Source organism: Lycorma delicatula, chromosome 12 (genome assembly GCF_047948215.1).
Source record: "Lycorma delicatula isolate Av1 chromosome 12, ASM4794821v1, whole genome shotgun sequence".
Classification (NCBI taxonomy): domain Eukaryota; kingdom Metazoa; phylum Arthropoda; class Insecta; order Hemiptera; family Fulgoridae; genus Lycorma; species Lycorma delicatula.
In genome coordinates this window covers 63,544,508-63,561,610 of record NC_134466.1, presented here as the reverse complement: position 1 = coordinate 63,561,610, position 17,103 = coordinate 63,544,508, and the positions used below count along the sequence as shown (strand labels likewise).

General features: G+C 30.4%; 1 long non-coding RNA gene across 2 annotated transcripts in view; it reads right to left on the bottom strand.

Moving 5' to 3' along the window:
- Positions 1-16,597, bottom strand: part of LOC142333301 (uncharacterized) — a 42,182-nt gene extending 25,585 nt beyond the window's left edge. For both annotated transcript variants that reach the window (XR_012758583.1, XR_012758582.1), the window contains exons 1-2: positions 16,472-16,597; positions 5,415-5,519 (exon numbers count right to left, since the gene is read on the bottom strand). This is a non-coding gene — a long non-coding RNA (uncharacterized LOC142333301). The remainder of the gene's footprint in view (positions 1-5,414; positions 5,520-16,471) is intronic.
- Positions 16,598-17,103: the final 506 nt, after the last annotated feature.

Sequence of the window (17,103 nt, the reverse complement as noted above, 5' to 3'; positions counted from 1 at the left end):
CAAATACCGCTGCTGCTACACTGAAAAAGGATGCATACAATCTAAGAAAATACGTTGATGCACCCATTGAAAATCATGCTGGACATATCCAGCACTTAATATAAACTTGTAAGTAATACTTTCATAAATCTTAATATTATTCTGTAAATTAATAAAAAAGCTTTGTAGCTTTCTAAAAAACAATTTGTTGTCATTTGGGTTGCATGACTTTACGATCACCTGTTGCATCGGTTGTAGATTAGGGTAAATATAACTTGTTTATAGGTGACTGGACAAAATTTTTGTTAACTGGGCAAAATGGTGTGGCTGTTCAAAGGTGGTTAAAATTGGTTTTTCAATGTTGTAGGCCAAGGTAAACTTCCTAGGGGAAAAACTTCACAGTATAAGTTGTGGGCATTTGCAGTACCTCTAATTTAAGCCCTTAAAAGCTGAATTTTGTAAATTAGTTACTACAAAAAAAGCTGAAAAACAATTAAAAATGGCCATTTTTGCAAAGCCAATATTTATTACAAAAATAATTTGTTTTTACGATTTTTATTGTTTTAAAAGTTAGCTGTCGGAAGTCTGAATTCAATTAAAGGTTACATAAGAAAATTGATTAATTCATTGCTGAGATCTTGTAATTTGTTTATAAAAAGACTCTTAGCAACTGTAATTATTTTAGCCTTTAAAAACTTTTCATGTTCATTTCAAATGCAACCTATTTTTCAAGACTTGTACTTTCAAACGGTGAAAAGTTTTATAGTTTTTTTACCAAAAATTATACTACGTCAACACTAAGTCAAAAGTGAAACTCAGAGGCAAATTCCTATAACCATTTGAGATCAAAACAGGACTGCGCTAAGGTGATGGACTCTCACTCACCTTGTTCAACTGCGCTCTGGAATTGATAATGAGGAAATGGCTCAAAAAATAATCCCAAAAATACAAATGGGCTGAAAAATCAAAACAAACTGCCTTGGTTTCGCCAACGACTTGGCACTGCTAGCAAACATCAATGAAGCTAAAACACAGATATAGCAACTTCAAAACATTAAAAATACAATTGGCCCCAAAATACCATACAAAAAATGTAAAATTATGCCCCAAAACCAACACAACTAAAAGAAGTAAACATAATAGTAATAAGTCAAAATAGTTACCCAATTTAATACCTTTATGAAATAATAACAAACAACCTGTGAAAAAACCTCGATTCAAGCAAGAACAAAAAAACTACTGAAGCACAAAAATTAACATGGTATACTTAACAATAAAAATTATTAGTATATATATATATGTATGCTCTGTGAATCCTACTTCTTATATCCAAGGCATATTAGAATTTTTCTGAGATGTGTACATAACTTGGATTCCTATAAACTTCTGTTATAATTTATTTATTTATTATTTCAATATTTACATCAAGGTAATTAGTACTGTGGTTTATATAAAGTTCATTTGTAAATTTACAATTTTTGTTATATAAATTTAGTTTCATTTTAATTGTTATATTCTATATTTAAAATATGGGGTCATCAAAAAAAGTTACAGCAATAAAAAAAGAAAAAAATCATCATCCTATGTAATTCAGATAAAGTATTAACTGGAACTGCAAAATAATCAGGATAACCTCAAGCTTTTTTAAATGTGACCAGCTCTGACCTTGAGCTGATGCGCATAATGGTGGAACGCACAATGCCTTTGCGCTACTGACAGTCAGTGTAATGGTGACAGTTCAGCAGAAAGCAGAGTGCATTTTGTGGTTAGTGGAGTACAAATCAGTTATAACTGTTCAACAAACTTTCCAGCATGTTTATGGCAATGGGGATCATTGCCATGACAGTGATATGAACAGGAATTTGGCAACATGAAAGTGAAAAAGTTCCCTTAACAGCCCAAAACGTGTGATGAAGCAGTTGAGTATACACGCCAAAGTTGTTTAAGAAGCCCTAAAACATCAGTTTCTAGGTGAAGTTTACAGTTAGGAATTCCACAGGTAGCTAATGCTAATCAAAATGTGTTGCACAAGTGTTTAAGCCTTCAGGATTAAAAAATTCAGCTTACACATAAATTAAACTTACGAATCATCATAAATGTGTTCGCAAGTAAAATGCTTAATAACATTGATGATGACAAAACATTTTTAAAATATACTATGTTTATGGATGAAGCAACTTTCCATGTCAGTTGTTGTGTCAACCGGCATAATTGTAGGGTATGGGGATCTCAGCAACCCAATGAAATTATTGAATATGTCAGAGATTCCTCAAATATAAATGTGTGGTGCGGTTTCATATCTGATCATGTGACTGGACCATTCTTTTTTCATGAGCCTACTATTACACGGAATGTTTATTTATTTAAATATACAAAAACAGTATCTTTTCCCACAAGCTGATCAAACTGAACAAGAAAGTAACGTTGCTGAAATGTTTCAACAAGACGGTGTGCTCCCACACTTTAGCCAAAGCATTCAATGTACTCTCAATGAAAGATTCCATAATTGTTGGATTGATAGGGCTGATCCAGTGCGTTGGTCTCCAAGAAGCCCAGATTTGACACCTCTAGATTTTCTTCTAAAGCGATAAGTTAAAAACATAGTCTACAGTGAAAAAACCAGGGATGTACAACATTTAACACAATGGATCATCGCTGCTACTGCCACAGTTATGCCCAGATCCAGCAGACCTGGGCATCTGTAAAAATATTGGCTGGATGTTTGTAGAGCGATCAACAGAGCTCATATTAAATATTCTAAGGTATATAAAAAAACTTTTTAGTTAGTGAATTTTTAAAAAAAAATTGTTTGATTATCTTTAGTACTTTCTAAGATATGATTTTTTTTAAATTGCTGCAACCTAGAAGTAGAACAGGGTTATCGTAAAAGGTTTTTTGCAACCTAGATGTAGTACTGTATTTCAATTAATTTATTTGATACAATGGTATATATAATGTTTGGAAAAAGTACTCAAGGTCTGTAAATAGAGTAATGAGGCTAGTTTTTTTGTTTTTTGGCAGCCAAAGTGGCACACTGAAAAGCTACTAGTAAACATATGGTTATATGGACAGCTGATTTATATTAGGTATTAATATTTTTAATCTATTGTTGCCATGTAAGACGTAAACAAACTTTTTGTGAAACGAGTTTTTGTTGTGCGTACAAAAATGAGTGATACTAATTATGAGCAACGTTGTGCAACCAACTTTGTGTTAAACTCTGAGAAATGGCTACTGAAACATTTTGAAACTTGAAAAGGGCATATGGAAATGAAGCTCTGTCATGAGCCCAAGTTTTTAGGTGGTTTAAAGTATTTTCAGATGGCTGGAAATCAGTTGCGGATGATCCACATTCTGGAAGACCGTTAATGTCAAAAAGTGACGACAATGTTGAGCGAATAGAGACTTGATACGGTACGACTAGCAGTTTACTGCCAGAAAGATTGCAGAACATTTGAATTTGAGTCACATTGCAGTCCATCAAATTTTGACAAATGAATTGGTCCTGAAAAACCAGAGCAAGGAGTGACACACTTCAAACTCACTACATCCCAAAAAAGCAAAAATGAGCAAATCAAAAATCAAAACCATGCTAATTTGTTTCTTTGATAGTAATGGCACTGTCCATAAGGAGTTTTTGCCTACAAGAAAAACTATAATTCAATATGTTTACTGAGAAATTCTTGATACGTTGCAGAAGAGTTGCCTGCTGGAAACCAGCCATCAATGACAACTGGATGCTGCATCATGACAATGCACCTTGTCACACCGCACTCTCAATTATTGAGTTTTTGGCAAAGAAAACCATTCATGTAGTCTCTCAACCACTTTATTCAGTCTGACTTTTCCCTGTACTTTTCCTGTTACTGACTTTAAAAACAATTCCTCAAAGGACACCATTTTGGAACAGTAGAAAACATTTTTAAAAATGTAACTGACCATCTGAAGGATATTTTTCTGAGTTCCAACACTGCTATGAAGAGTTAGAAAACTGTTTGAAGCATTGCATGGCTTCCCAAGGGAACTATTTCGAAGGTGATAGAGTCCATATATAATTGGAGTGTAAATAAAACATTTTTCTGAACCAGTCTCATTACTTTATTTACAAACATTGTTTTTAAAGATATATATATATATATATATATATATATATATATATCTTGTTACAGATTATGTGTTTAAAATAAATATTCAAGATAAGGTAAATGATATACTTGATTAAAACAGTTTTAACACAACTTTCCTTAATGATTTGTAAACTATGATAATTTTGAGAAATTCATATTCAATTATGATTTTTTTAACACGTAAATATTTCAGTGAAAATGAAATGCAGTAAATTAACTGGGAACCTTAAATTCTTGACTTTCTCTTGTATACCACTCCTTACCAAAATATATCTACAGAAGTATGAAAACTAGTTAACACATCATCTGTCTCTTAAGCAGTTTTATTCCAATAAAAATTTATTATATACGATATTCAAAAGTCCCTCTGCTGTGAATTAACAAATTACATAGAAATATATACAGAAACAATGTTACTACTATATAAATTCACTCGCCTTTGTAACTGAACATATCTTCTGAATACCAGGCACAATGTAAGTTGAGATGACTTGAAATCCTTTGGCAATCTTCAGTCAATCTGTACACACAGCTCTTTTAAAATCAAGAGATGATAAAAAAATCATGGAGGCCCTTGAAATTATATATGATCATTAAAAATTTCTTTAAGTAAGTGCGCAATAGTAAGTGTTGTTGAAAATAATCATTCAATATTTTACTGATTTTAAATTTCTTGATGGAATAAACATAGAATTTTTGAACAGCAAATTATACTTATGCTGTTTCCAAGAATATGGTACCCAAAATTATGTCTTGAAACTGCTATACAAACATCACTTTCTTGTTGCTCAAGACTGGTACAGGTTTGCTGTATTTCTAAATGAGAGTTATTTTATTTTGTACTCCCCACGTAGATGAATCTAAGCCTTTTCTGAGAAAAAGTTTCCATTCAATACTTAAATCAATACTGTTGATATGGCAACCTCTTAGCGTTGTTTGTTAACTATATGTAATCGAACCATTAGCAGAAAAAAAATAGTTTAATTATTTGTTATGCCTGCATAAACTATTAATTATATAATAATTTCCACTTACCAACTATTTTTATTATTACGTCTCAGCACTTTCGGATATTAAAAATGGTTGGTAAATTTAAATTATTATATAATTAATTTATATAAATACCAACAGGCCATGATTAATAATAAAATTAATTCAACTATGTACAAAGGCCAATGAATATTAAATCCAGGTGTAGAAGCTCACTCACTCACTGCAAAGGGGCATTTTGAATACTTTATTAATTTTATTTACCACAAGATCAAATTACTGAAAAATATAATTTTATTAATTCGTAACAGTACTTACTGTTCTTGCAATTTCTTCAAGTTAATCAAACATATTTGTTTCTTCAACTAATCTGTAGAAATATCCATTTTTATTTGGCAATAAGATGTGAGGATGATCAAATTCCTGAAAACAATGGATTAACAAAAATTAATTTCACTAGAGAACAAGAATTAAGTCGTTAGAGAATAGCGACAAAGGAATGGATAAATAAAAAGGGGATAAAATTAAGAATATAAATAGAAACTTCGCATTCAGAAAGAGGTTTCTGTGTGAAAAAATGGACTTGGACCTACGGAGTCTTCATAAAAGAATGGTGGGGTTCCTGTAATCAGGTTAAGGCAGTAGAGAAATTTTTAGAAGTTATGTTGGTAGCCCTGATAGCCTCCAACCCAAATGTTTGTGAAGCAGTATTTCAAACCACCACACCGATTTTTGTATTGTTGCTGAGGTGTGTTTAGTTGGTTACTGTGTTCACTGTTCAAGCAAGCAAAGTGTGCTTTGTGGCAGGCTGAATTAAAATCTGTAATTTTTGTTTAATGTGCATTTTGACATGAATATGGAAACGAGCCACCGCATGAAAATAAGATACGATGTTGGTTCAAACAGTTCAAAGAAACTGGATCTGATCTCAAGGAAAAATCAACCGGCAGATTGTGAGTATCAGATGAAATTGTTGAACGAATTAGACAAACTGCAATCAGAAGTCCTAACAAATCCATCTCTTGTCGAAGCCTCAAGTTAGATATTTCAAAAACAACAAATTATAAAGTTTTACACAAAAGATTGAAATTACACGCATATAAAATCCAGCTACTGCAGGAATTGAAACCTGATGATGGAGAAAAACATTTCAATTTCATTATTGAAATTTTCCACACAATTAATGAAGATGAATCATTTTCAGACAATCTAAGTTTTACGGATGAAGTTACATTCCATATTAATGTATGTATTAACAGACACAATTAACAAATAAGGGGATCTGAAAACCAATCCAATTTTTGAGAAACGACGCGACACGCCTAATGTTTGGTGTGGTGCGATGAAAAATCGTCTAATCAGGCCTTTTTCCTTCACTGAAAAAGCTATTAATGGAAATGTTTATTTTGATATATTAAACAATTATTGCCTTCCTCAACTGGATAAACTCAAAAACATACAATGAATTCATTTCCAACAAGATGGCGCATTTGCATTTTAATGCATTCATCAGCCAGGCTTTGAATGGAAAATTTGGACACTGATGGATAGGCCAGCAAGGACCTATAACCTGGCCTCCAAGGAGTCCAGACCTGCACCCTGCAGCTTTTCTTGAGGGGGTATGTAAAAAAAACATTGTTATTTGCAAAAAATAACGACCTAGATCACTAAAGGAAAGGATTAATGAAGAATTAATTGTATTGTGCAGAAACTGAGTATCGATTGAACATTTGCCGAGCGACTAATGGTGAACATATTGAAATTTATTAGGCATGTAAAAATACAGTTTGAGATGAAAAATTCTCAACAGGTAACACTTTAGTCATTGCAATGGCAAAAATCACAAATTGCTACAACACTCTTTATATTCACCTGATCTGGCTGGCTACCAATGACTATCACTTGCTTCTTAACTTAAAAAAATGGCTTGAAGGGAAGAAATCTTTGACCAATAATGAAGTTATTGCTACTGCAGATGGCTATTTTAAGGAGTTGGATAAACTGTTGTACTGAACTGGCTTAAGTGCTCTTTTGAAATGCTGGGCTAAGTGTAATAGACCTTAATGTGTATACACCTGGTGGAAATTGAATTTATTATCTACTTTCTGTAGATAAAAATCAAATTAATATTCAAATGAATGTGTAGCTATTTGAACAGTCTAGCATTTTTATAGGAAATTTTTCCATAAAGTTATTTAACAGTGGTTTTATTTTTACCTTAAAAAAATACAAGTCTACTAGGGATCTAGCGTAAGAATGTCATTAAGATAAAGTAAGATCTTTCAAACCCTTTTTCTGTTTGTGTTTATGTATTAATGGATAGTTTCTTAGATGGCTAAACAAAAAAAACCAGAAATATTTTTGTCATTAATCTGATTGTTTTTAAACTCCTACCTTGTAAATAATAAATTTGTGTTGTTTATTTCATCATAACTTGTGTAAATATAAATAATTCCTATAATATAATGTAGCACCTATTTAAAAAAAATCCTTTACTTGGTTCAGAAAATAAAATCTCCTATGTTATAAAATCAACATTTCAGGGTAACATTTATTTTTACTAAATATAAATATATCAACATAATAAATACATACTCAATATAAAATGAATTGTTTCATAACAGTGAAGGACTTGTTAATTTTTTGTTTTACACCAATAGTCCCAAACCTTTTGTATGTCATGACATAAGTAAATACTGAGGCACCTACTAGAAATGCTAAGACCAAGCCAAGTTCCTTTTTTTTAGAGCAGTTACACAATGCAGTGCGCATTCACTCACAGGGATACATACTACCTGCATTTCAATGATAACATATTATGTTATCAGCATTGGTGAAAAGGATGGTAGGAAATCGCTATTTTTCCTAGTAAACCTGACATTGGGTTTCAGTTATTCTTGAGCATTGTTGTATAATATTCAAACGTGGCTTGTGTCCCTTATCAAGTAGCCTACAACTCATCAAATCTATTACCAGTGAAAGAAATCGGAATCTTAATATTTTACCCATCAACCTAGTTCATCTCTATGGGAGTTTGCTATAAATCTCTCCTCTACTATTTGTTTTAAATTCTTTTACTTTGAAATTTTATCAACCTTTATTCAAATAGCTTTATGCGTTTTCTTTTTGCTTATCCTGTGCCCAAGTTTACTTTAAAGCACTCTTTCCCGCATGAATATTTTAAAGTATATCTGTAATTTGTAAATCTTGTGTTGTGATGTCTGCAGATTTTTTTCTGCATAAAAGCTTTGTTGGCTTATGGCAGGTTGTTTTTGATTTCTATTTTACTTTGTCTATCCTCAACCATTCTATTTCATAATAAAATTTGATAGTTTTTTGGTACAGTTTGTTCTCCTGATTTATAATATCTGTTTTATTCTTATTTGTGTCCAAGGTACTTCTTCTAGTCGGTATTTCTTTTAACTCATTTTTAGCTTCTCCCAAAAGAACTTTATCATGCACTACTCTTAATATCTTTAGTTTATTTATTTTTATTATTTTATTAAAGCAGGCAATAAAAGAGAATCATTGAAGTCCAATTAAAACTTGTTGTTTTATTTTTTGTTTTAGCCTGTAAAACCAGATGCAGCTGTTGAACCAGAAGAAAGTCTTGGTCCATTAGAACCACCATATGCATCTCCAACATATAAAAGAAATTATTCTGTTTTCCTCACTCAGGTAATATATTCTGTATTCCTAAATGGTTTTTTTTTTTTTTAATTTATAAGTATTGTGATGTAAAAATTATTCACAATATAACAAAAAAATAACAAATAAATTTTATGCAAATACAATCAATTTCAATGCAAATCAAGAATTAAGTTTGATTATTGAAAGAAATATATGTACAAATATAGCAGAAAGTAAACGTTTGTGATGTAATGTTTGTACATGTAGTCGCATTTAATATGTGTCTTGGTCTGGTGGTGAATTTGTCATCGCAAATCAGGTGATTTCAAAGTTGAGAGTTCTAAGGTTCAAATCCTAGTAAAGGCAGTTACTTTTATAAGTATTGAATACTAGATTGTGTATACCAATGTTCTTTGGTGGAACACATATATCAGAAATGGTCGACCTGAAACAGTACAAGTCTACTCTTCATTTACAATCATACATATCATCCTCTGAAGTAATAACTTACGGTGATTCCAAAGATTAAAACAGAAAAAGACTAAAACATGAAACTGGAAATTTAATCTTGTTCAGATACAAAAAAAAATTTGCCTTGTAAAAATGCATATGTAATAGGAGATGTGCATGGTGGTGAGGTTATGAATCAGTCAAGTCAGGTTATGAATTTAGTGCATCATCTTAAACAAGATCATTCTGGATGATCACCTCTTATGCCTGGAGAACTGGAGCAAAAAATTCTACGACTGTTATTGTAAGTATAAATTACTGTATGTATATTCACTGTCTATGAATTATACAGCTCATTTCTATAGATTTCTAGGTATCCTGTGCAAAATTGTTTATAAAACTTCTTGAGTATAAAAAATAAATTCTTAACTACTGTTTGAAGAAGATACTAAAAACAAATGGTAGCCTTGCTGGTTCTCAATTAATAAAAGTGAGGAAGTAATGAACCAAACTTTTACTACTGGTAGTGAAAAATATGGATATGTTATACGATTACTGAAAGTAACTACGAAAGAGACTCAACTAGATTGTTCACAAATTAAAAGTTATTGTAAGTGTTTTCTGGAATAAAAAGGTCTCTTGTTCAGTGATTTTCATTACAGTGAAACAACAAAAAATTTGGAGGCTTACTGTCATTATTTAATTAGTTCTTATGTTCAGTATAAAACATTATTTTAATCTTTTGTCATCTCATTTGCATTCCAAAAGCAGATTCAAAAATGTAGCAGGGAAGTATTCCTAGCTGTGTTCTGGCCCAAACTGATTTCAATTTGGCCTCGGAACTAAATTCTTTCTTCCAAAAAGAATTTTTGACATGATGAATAATTTTATAAAAACTATCTTTGAGTTAAGCTGTAGATTTTATTTCTTTAATGGTGAAATAAAAAATTTAAATTGTGATTTTTTGTTTTAATTAAATGTTGGTGGTTTGAATTGTATTACGAGTGTTAAAAAAAAAAAAATTTAAGTTTTATGTACAGAATAATTTAATAGATTTGTTACACATTTTCATAACTTTTTTTAAGATTATTAAAAATAAATAATATTCAAGACATTGCATATAATTGAACTTTATATGAAAAAATCTCAGTGTAAAAAGCATTAAAAATTAATTAGAAAGTTTTAAATATGTAATTTCAAGCCTAGACTTGAGAATAAATTTGTTCGTACAGCATGTGTCAGGAGGATTCAGACCTATCGGAGGTGGTGCTGGTGGTGCCGGAAAGGAATTTTGTGAAAGTCTTGGCGGTAATCATCCAAGAGAACAGTTTACAATTGTAATGCTCACTTATCAACGAGAACAGGTGATTTTTTTTTCATTTTATATTATTTAAATGACTATAAAATAGAAAAAGTTATTTCTGTTAATGAACTGTACATAGAAGTGCAGTATTTCAGTAAAATAATTTGGTAAAGGCATAAATAGAATTGATCATCAATAAACAGAATTTTTGGTGTCAGGCAGTTAAATATTCATGTCTAATTCATCAGCATTCTCTTCTTTTGAGAATATGAGTTTCTGGTTCGTTTGTAAAGAAATTTTTATCTACTTTGTATAACTTTGAGCAGGACAGACAGTACATGTATTCATTATACTATATCTAATTGGCTGAAAGATTTCCTCATTCTGGAATTCATAGTTATTTGAGAGAAATATTTCTCCGCTATATAATCTTTTTAATATTCTATGCCTTCTCAGTGTTTAGGTCTGTAAATTGTTCTTTTTAAGTAAATCGCTTAAAATTTTTTAAAAAATGTTTAATAAACCTTACGGCTGAGGAATTAAAATCCAATCTTCTAAGGCCTCCCATTTTGAAATTATGTGAATTAATGTGGATTATTAATGTTTTACAACAGAAAGAGGGTTCATTAGTTTGTTTTACTCTATTTGCCCCAGTCTCTGAAAGCAGTGAAGTTTAAGGTACTTTCACCTGTAAGTACCAAAGACAATTCACAAGAATAGTTAGAATTGCACAACCAACCACAATGATTCAAATCCAAAGCATGGAATCTGCCTGGAAATCCAACAACTCTATCTCTCTGTTCTCTCCATACGCTATTTAATCAAATAAAATCCGTAATTATTTAAAATCTATTAGAATAAAATAAAAAAACAAACAAAAATAAAGAAAAATGTTTACAGTACTATGATTAAAATACAATCCAATGTGATCCAAATCTCCCAAAACAATCTTTTACAACGAAAGAAAAATTACTGGACCGAGTTTTTAATTTGAAGATAAAATACTATGAGTAATATTAATTTCAAATCATAACAAAAATTGTAATTATATTTTTATCGACAAATCATACTACATCTTTAACTTCTTAAATAAGTATATAAAACTGTTTTTCTTATTTTTGCATCATTATGTTGTGTACTGTTTAAACAAACATTAGAATAAGAAAAAGTACCTCAATACAACAAAAAGTTAATATGTTTTATGGCACTAATAAAAGAGTTATTAAAAACTTCTCTCATGACCTGAATTAAACTACTGATTTTACTTAATATTCTATAATGGCTTAATAAGATGATTTTTTGTATTTCTGTGACGATTTTCTTGATGAAAAACGTCAAAAATTAAGAGTATTAAAAAAACCATTTACATTATGCCATTTTTTGTTTTTCATTGGGGAAAAACTTTCTACATTAACTTTCAAAACTGTTACAAGGACATATGAACACAAATTTATTATCATCAAGGACAATGAATAAACTTGATGGCCATTAACATCAATTTATGATGATTGTAATAAAAAAGTAGTTGTAAAAAGTGTTAAATTGTGAAAAAAGTGAATTTGTAAAAGAAAAAACAGAACATGCGTTGTGTTTTAATATAATTTAAACAATGATTAAAGTACAGAAAGAAAAACCCATCATTATCAGATAGAAGCTGTTATATAGGTCAAATGAGGGTAAAACCTTAAAAAACACAACAGGCGATGAAATGTGGATAAACAATTACAACATATATGAAAATATAATTAACGCAGAAATTCTGCTTTGGTTTGAAATAAGTCTTAAAATCATCTTATTTTATCCTCCTTTCTTTGATATATTATTTATCTTTATTTTAATATTACTCATTATCTAATCAATCTCTCATTTAAAATGAACCAATATTATACATTACTCTAAATAACTTGTTTTTTTAAAACAGCAAAGATCACTGTTCAAAACTCATCAGAGTAATTTAACTCATCAGAAAACAACCAAATCTGAATCATCATTTTATTATACTCTTAAAATGTTGTTTAAAATCACATCAGTTCTTATAAAAAAAGAAAAATAGTTTGTGGGTGAACTAAATTTTTTCTAAATAGGTAATACACCCATAAGAATTGTTTAGATTTGGAGATCTATATGGACCCCAAACCATTAAACATAGTTTCAACTAATAGTTTTTAATTCTCACTATTATCCTATTATTTTCAAAGATTCTATTCCAGTTGTTGTGGAATAATTAAATTATAAATGAATACAGCTTCCTGCCTTGTGAAGGAATCAACAAAGAATGTATACCTTTTGGTAATATTTTATTTAACTTCCTTCTATTAGTTATAAATAATATATATGCCAAAGCAAAAATGCCAACTTTTTGTGGAATAAAAACGTTTATGATTTCATCATTGTTTTTATTTTCTTATGTAAACCACCTACACCTATAAACTGAAAGTAAATAAATTGATCCAAAATTTCAATCGTATGTTTTGTAAATGTCAATGTTTCATGACCGCGAGTCAACAAAAACAAAGAATAAAACCATAAGAAGTTCCAGATATGCATATACTTATATGTTGTTCTGTATTTTGATTAATATCTCTGGACTGACTCAATATAAATTCTTTGAAAATGGCTCAAAAAACTGCTATATATGAGGCATCCTACACTAAGATGCCAAGACAGTAGGCCAACATACCTCTGGGCGCAGAAAAGAATTAGATGACCTTCCATTTACGGTAGGTCATATGAACTAAATCGTCCGATGACAATTACAGGCATGGTATTTTTCCTTAGAAGTACATAGGTTGTTAGGTAGATTTCCCCCAATCAGCATATTACATATTTTCTTTCTGTACATGGTACTTTTTGAGACAGGTTGGCCAGATTTGGTTTGATTAATTCAGGTTTGTGGTCCAGAATGTGGGGCCATTGATGATGTGCATCATGTCTTATATGTATACCCCAGGTATGAAGCTGAACGTACCAAAGTAGTTAGAGCTTGCAAAGATCAATGTTGGTGTAAATCTGCATGTTATTTAGAAAACCAAAAGGGAATGGAACGTAGTTACTGGCTCTTGAGATTCTAAGCCCTGCGGAGGATGGCTGAGGTCTGATGCTGTTATGAATATAGAATAGCAATACGGGTAGCTAACGGCTCACCTGAGTGCTTACTTCACCAAGTATCGAAACAAGTATTTATTTTAGTATCGAACCACAGTTAGCCGAGATATTCAGTTAGAATGAGAATGGATGCGTGGAGAACTTGGTGATGGAGCTATGTTGTAGGATTGACTTCGCTCCTGAAAGTGAACCACAATAGAGAGAGATAGGGAATATTTTCATTAGTAGCATTATAAATTTGTGATTAGTTTCTTTTTTTTTTTTTTTGAGTAGTCAATTTACTTCGAGTAAATTGAATTGTAGGACAAAGGTTAGAGGAAGGTGCAGGGCACCTTCCTCTAACTCAACCTATCGCGCTTCTGCGAATAGGTTGATAGTTGACGGTTACATATTATAGTAGGAGGCTGTGGTTGGAAGAACCCATACAAAGGCAATAAGTTGTGTAAATATACTGATGGAAATAGCTGCCGAGGCATTTGTATCAGTGTCATCCTGACATGCCAAACTGATGACTATGATGTGTTATCAGGTTTAGAGGGTCTAAAAGACGACCTCTGGTAAGGACTATCAGGGCTAGGAACGGAAGGGGTTGAGTGGTGACTGGGATTATCACAAAGCAGGTGTCTTTTCTTATGGAGGTCAGGATAATAATATACAATTTTGGATAAAATTAAAAAAGGCGAACGGTTAATTTTTATAATTTTGTATTTTTTTACTTTTGTATAGCGGTCATAAAAAATAAAGCTTTAGTATGATGAAAGTACTTATTATGTTAGTTAAAATTCCAAACTTTTTAGTCAATTGGATTTTAGGGTGGGGATACCCAACATTATTTCTAAAGAATTTCTATCCTATATCTTGAAAACTGCTGACCAAAAAAGTTGAAATTTGGAACAATTATTTGACTATATGTATTTCATCTTTGGCCTACTTTTCAACACAACTGGACAAGGGGGCATCATGGTAGCAATATTTATTTCCACCTACAGCAATAGTTATACAGAATGTCTTGGGAGGTGTTGCCCAAACTAAATGGACTGATTTAAAACATCAAAATAAACAAAAAAATTCACATGGAAAATGCCCTATCTTGTTTCATTTTTCTCTGTCCATCATTCTTGGTTTTTTCCAGTAAAAAATATGTGCTTTATGAATGGATTGGGATATTTTAATGAAATTTGGTTGCATGTAGCCAACCAACACCTACAAAATAAATAAATCTGAGCATTTTACCTTTGGAAATTTCAATATGTTCCATTTTCAATGTTCAATGACAATTCTGATGGCCATTAAATTTTTTCTAATCATTACTAATTCCATAAAAATTACTTTTTCAAATTACGTTTTATTAGATAAAATGTTAAGTCTTTTACTGTGAACAAAATGACACCTCATCTTTTCAAATCGTTTTATAACACTTGAGGTACGGCTGAAATTGTTTAAGTGGATTGCAAAAATTATGCATGAAAACAGGCATCAAATTTTTGGACTGCATAATTTTCTTTCAGCATTCCTATCAACAAGTGGGTTAGGTGGCACCCAATTTCACATTTTATTATTTTTCTTCAAATATCATTAAACAGGTTTTATATTATAGTGAAAAATTTTACTTAAAACCTTTCCTTATACGGAAATCATAAAACAGGTTATTCATTTTTTTGGATTTTTTGTTAATTGCTGATACTTCATTTGTTTTTCAAGTTCAAGGTCATTTTCATTTGGTCATAGGTCAATTGGGACCCAAAATATCTTACTAAGAATTTTATTTCTTTCTCAATTGAACTTAAATACTGCAAAATCTGTAAGGTATTTTGATCAAGGGGGTCAAATCAGAACAAGATTTTTTTATGAATATTTTTATCTTTTTTGCAATTGTACTCTAATTACTTAATTAAGTCATTAAAATTTAAAAACATATGGTGTATCTGAAATAAAAATCTATCAAAAGCAAAGCAAGGGAAAAACCTATGCAGCTCTTTGTCAGCTTTTTATTTTTAAATATAAAGCAGGTTTACTTTTTAAACCTTTACTGTACATCAATTAGTAATTACTAGATAATGAGGGTTATGTAACAAAATAACATAAATTACCAGAATCCAAACATAATTTCATCATGTCTGAGATGTGCATCATCATCCACAGACAAAACAGCTTCAGTTTCGATAGCATCATATGGCACAAATCTATTATTCAAACTGTTAGTGGCTGCTTTAACTAAGTAAATCAAATTATTAAATCATAACATTCATGAAATATTTATACCAATAAAATAAATTGGTTAATAAACCAATTTTTACTCTAGACTTAACTTCTAATCAACTTTCAACAGAAAATTAAGATGCCTCTAAGTAAACGGTATTATTTGAACTCGGAAGCAAACAAAATCATTATTTAATCAAATCACATCAACAATTAAGAAATAAAAAAAGTTAACGACTTACTGAAATCATTTTCCATGTCTATTAAAAATTCATCCGATACTACTTTATTTATAATGCAAAACATAAAATTACAGGGAACAAAAATTAAAGAATTATACAGAAATAAAATTTGAAAATTTTTAGATTTTTGACTGCAATAAATAAGATTACACTAATTAACAATGTATAAATTGGCCAGAATATTATGAAATCCATACTATTTTTACCTAAATATGTTATATTTTGTTTTTTTAATACGCTTTATAAAAGTCACAACCTGGTTTTTATTAATTGTGTAATAAAAATAATTAAAAATAACATAATTCAAATAATGTATCAAAATACTGTGCGTTTTCAATAGATCTTATTAACAAGAACAGATTACATGATTAATCAATATGATAATAATATTTTTACTAAACAATAAAAATTTTCAAAAGCTTTACTTATAAATATTGATAACTTACATGAACTGGAACCCCGATATCTGGCCAATGTAAATCAAGTAATGGCGGTCTAGGTGAATTCCAAACAACAACCACCTTATTTAAATATGGCAATCCTTGCAACCATGTTAATGAATTTATTAATACCTATAACTTCATTGTAGTCATAAAAAAAAGGTTTTTTAAACATTTTAAGCTATTTACTTAAAAAGAACAATTTACAGACAGATCTAAACACTGAGAAGGCATAGAATATTGAAAAGATGATACAGCGGAGAAATATTTCTCTCAAATAACTATGAATTCCAGAATGAGGAAATCTTGCAGCCAATTAGATATAGTATAATGAATGCATGTACTGTCTGTCCTGCTCAAAGTTATACAAACTAGATAAAAAGTTTCTTTACAAACGAACCAGAAACTCATATTCTCAAAAGAAGAGAATGCTGATGAATTAGACATGAATATTTAACTGCCTGACACCAAAATTTCTATTTATTGATGATCAATTCTATTTATGCCTTTACCAAATTATTTTACTGAAATACTACACTTCTATGTACAGTTCATTAACAGAAATAACTTTTTCTATTTTATAGTCATTTAAATAATATAAAAATGAAAAAAAAATCACCTGTTCTCGTTGATAAGTG